A 3,627-nucleotide genomic window follows, 5' to 3' on the forward strand; every position below is an offset into this window, starting at 1 on the left:
GGGCCCCACAAAAGTCAGAGATCACAGCGAGGCCAGCTGCCATCCATGTCAGGCCCACAGGTGCCTATGATCTGCTGAAGAAATGCTGCAGCTCATGCTGGTGCCAGTGGCCTGCCACCAAAAATCTCCCCCGAAGTGTATGGGTTGCGCCTGAGCTGCAGGAGCCAAGGGCCATTGCCTATGAGGAATGCACAGCCCTGGGAAGGTGCAGGGTGGGGCCGGCTTCTTGAGGGTTATTTGTGCATTGAGTGGAGCAGGGTCCCTGGGAGACAGGAGGTGGAGTGGTTGATCGCACCCAGCCATTGCAGCTTCAGAATTGGCTGTGTGTGGGAAGGGTTTAACATAGGCAAGATGGTGCCCATCTGTAGACTATCCTGGAGGGGGCCCAAAAAAGGAACAATGGACGCTGTCCCTCAGCCTTTACCCTGGCGCCATACAACTCAGTCTTTCTCTGTATGTCTCTTGCGTCTCCTAAGCTACTGACCTTCTGCAGGCGCCCAGGGTGAGTGTCTGTAAGTCTGTGTGCGGGCCCTTTAAGGGGGACATCTGGGTTTTCAGGTTTGTTCCATCTCACCCAGACGGCCAGAATTCCCACTGGTTTTTACAGATTTTGTGGGAACTCCTCTTTCCTGAACTGGAACACTGAGCTGGGGAGTCCATGTGTGGGGCTATGGCTCCTCATTCCTTCAGTGTGACCTCTGAAGCCGTTCTCTCCCTCCTAGTGCTCAGCCACCACGTATGGGTGTGGGGCCAGCCCGCTTTGCATCTCTGCCCCTCCCACTAGTCTTGATGTGGGTTTTACTTTATATCCTCAGATGTACGTGTTATGATCAGCTAGACTTCAGGTATTCTCTAAGTTGATTGTTTTTTAATTTGGTTGTAATTTGAATGCAGTCCTGGGAGGAGGTGCACCCTGCTTTTATCCAGCCTGCCATCTTGACTGAAACCTTAGAACATTTGTTTTTTTTTAAGATTTTCTTCGTGTTCATGGAATACAGATGCCTATTTATTTATTCATTCGCTCATTCATTCATTCATTCATTTAGAGTACAAAGCTACTTTATTTGGACAAAGTTTGCCACATACACAGAAAAGCTTAATATGCATTTCCAGCCAGCCCAGTCCTAAGCATTTGGTAATTATAACAAAAGGTTCGGAAACTCTTACTGGAGAAATGGATCCTGTTTACAATATTTTCACATGTGGAAAACAAGCACATCTAGCAACTTCTTATAGGAATCTTTTAAAAAAAGTTATGTAGATTTCAAATGTTTATTTAATATGAACTAGCTTAGTGTCTTGGATATTCTAACATTTTGGTATCCAGGCTGCTTCTTGCTCTCAAAAATCACCCAAAAGAAATCTTTGGTCAAATTATCCACATTCTTGGTTCTGAAAATGTGGTCAACATTTGTTTTTCTTATCAAATCATGTCAACATCACGCTTTCTTATTTTTCTTTCTCAAAATCCAGTTTATCTATTTGGTTGAAGGCACTTATTATAATACTTTATTATCATTCTCCTCTAGTAAAGTTGCTCTCAAAGTGTTGTCTGTAGACCTCTGAGAGTCCCTGAGCCCTTTTCAGGAGGTCTGTGAGGTCAAAATTATTTTCATAATAATTTTTTTGGCCTTTTTTGTTGTCTTAACATTTGCACCAATAGTGAAAAAGCAAGGGTAGATGAATCTTTTGGAGTTTAGCAGGAATTAAGTCATGACGGACTTGTAATAAGAATTCAAGACAACACTAAAATAAAAAACAGGTTCATTTAAGAATATCCTTCTACTGCATATCAAAGTATTATGTTTGTCTTAGGGAAAAAAATTTTAATTGACTTGCAAGCTGAGGCCTCTAGGGTGGGAAAGGGAGTTCACTAGATAAGCAGTAGAATGGATAGGCAGTGCTTGTGCAAAGGCTCATTAAAGACTACAGTTTAGTGCAAGAAAAACAATGTGTGTCTATGGCCACACTACCCTGAACAAGCCTGATCCTGTCTGATCTCGGAAGCCAAGCAGGGTTGGGCCTGGTTAGTACTTGGTTGAGAGACTGTCTAGAAAGACCAGGTGTTATAGGCATTAAAAAAAAAAAAAAAATGGATTGCAGACTGACAAGGTCCTTGCAATCTGTGAGGTCAACTAAGGGTTGCCTCCCCTAAAAAACAAACAAACAAACAAAAACAATGTATTTAAAGATTTTTCATACAATCTATGTAGACATACTACAATCCATTTTTAGAGTATTTTCATTACTCACCAATTTCCCCCTATTTCATTTGTAATTAAGGCCAACTCCAACCCCTTCAGTCACAGGTAACTATTGATCTACTTTTTGCTTCTTTAAATTTGTCTTTTCAGAATATTTCATGTAAATGGAATTATATAATATGTGGTCTTTCTGTATCTGACTTCTGTCACTTAGCATGTTTTTAGGTTCACCTGTGTCATGGCAGGTACTGGTATTACATTCCTTTTCATTGTGGAATAATAATGCTTTGTGTGGATATACCACATTTATTTATCCATTCATCAATTAAGGGATATTTGAATTATTTCCAGATTTGCGTTCTTATGAATGAGAATGCTATGAATATTCACAAGGTATCATTTTAATTCCTCTTTTGATTTTTAAAATTATGTTTTGAGTTAACTTCTTTCAGCTATTGTACTTTCCATCCCCAGAATTTTCATTTAATTTCAGTTATATATAATTTCTAGCTCTTTGTTGAGATTTTTTTATTCATTGCCATCTCAAGCCATCCTGAGTGGTATCTTCCAAGGATACCACTGTCTTGTAAAAACAAAAAAGTTAAAGGTTACTTTTTAAGCAACTTCTGATTTCCCTATTTCTTCTGTCCAAAGATTCTTTATATAGTTTTGGATGGGGTGTTTTAATGATCTCAACTTTTTCAAAATTTGTTATTGTATTATAAATCTATCACAGTTTTGAATTTTGAGATTCAAAGTTTCATTTTCTGAAATTCAAAAAGCCTTTACTGTCAAAACTCTTATTTCTGCCATGAGTTTAAGAAAGTTATTTCAAAACTCCAAAGCTATGATTCAATTTCTTTTTATTATTTTCTATGATTAAATATTTGTCTTGAAGTAATAGGAATTCTGTTTGAGTGAGAAGAAGAAAATGGGGTATAATGAGTAACCAGGACTGAAAAATACATTAATTAATATAGGAAAACATTATTTCACCATATATATGCTATAAAATTCCAAAGGGGTCATGGTTGAAAAACACAGGGGTCTTCTGTTGTGTGACATGGAGCTGGAGTGACAATAAAAAATTATGAAGTAGTTGAAATATCCAACTACAAGAATAATTATTCTTCACCCTAATAATTTCCCTTGTCTAATTTTGGTACCAAACCTACTTCTCCCCTATTCTTTCCAGCACACCAGGTAGATTTTTTGTGTGTGCTATGTTGAGTTAGCTCCAATTCCTGGTGACTCTGTGAATGAGTGATGTCCACAATGTCCCGTCCTCAACAGTCCTGCTCAGCTTCTGTTGACTCATGCCATGCTGAATATATTTTACTTCTTGATACCTTATATTCTTTCTTCCTTTTCTTTTCTTTCTCTTTCTTTCAATTCCTTCCTTCCTTCCTTCCTTCCTTCCTTC

The 3,627-nt window shown here is 38.5% G+C and overlaps 1 pseudogene; it reads left to right on the forward strand.

The window, feature by feature from the left end:
• The first annotated feature begins 1,956 nt into the window (after nt 1-1,956).
• On the forward strand, nt 1,957-2,075 carry LOC112485681 (annotated as a pseudogene).
• The last annotated feature ends 1,552 nt before the right edge of the window (nt 2,076-3,627 follow it).

This window comes from Pteropus alecto, unplaced genomic scaffold (assembly GCF_000325575.1).
Source record: "Pteropus alecto unplaced genomic scaffold, ASM32557v1 scaffold5, whole genome shotgun sequence".
NCBI lineage: Eukaryota > Metazoa > Chordata > Mammalia > Chiroptera > Pteropodidae > Pteropus > Pteropus alecto.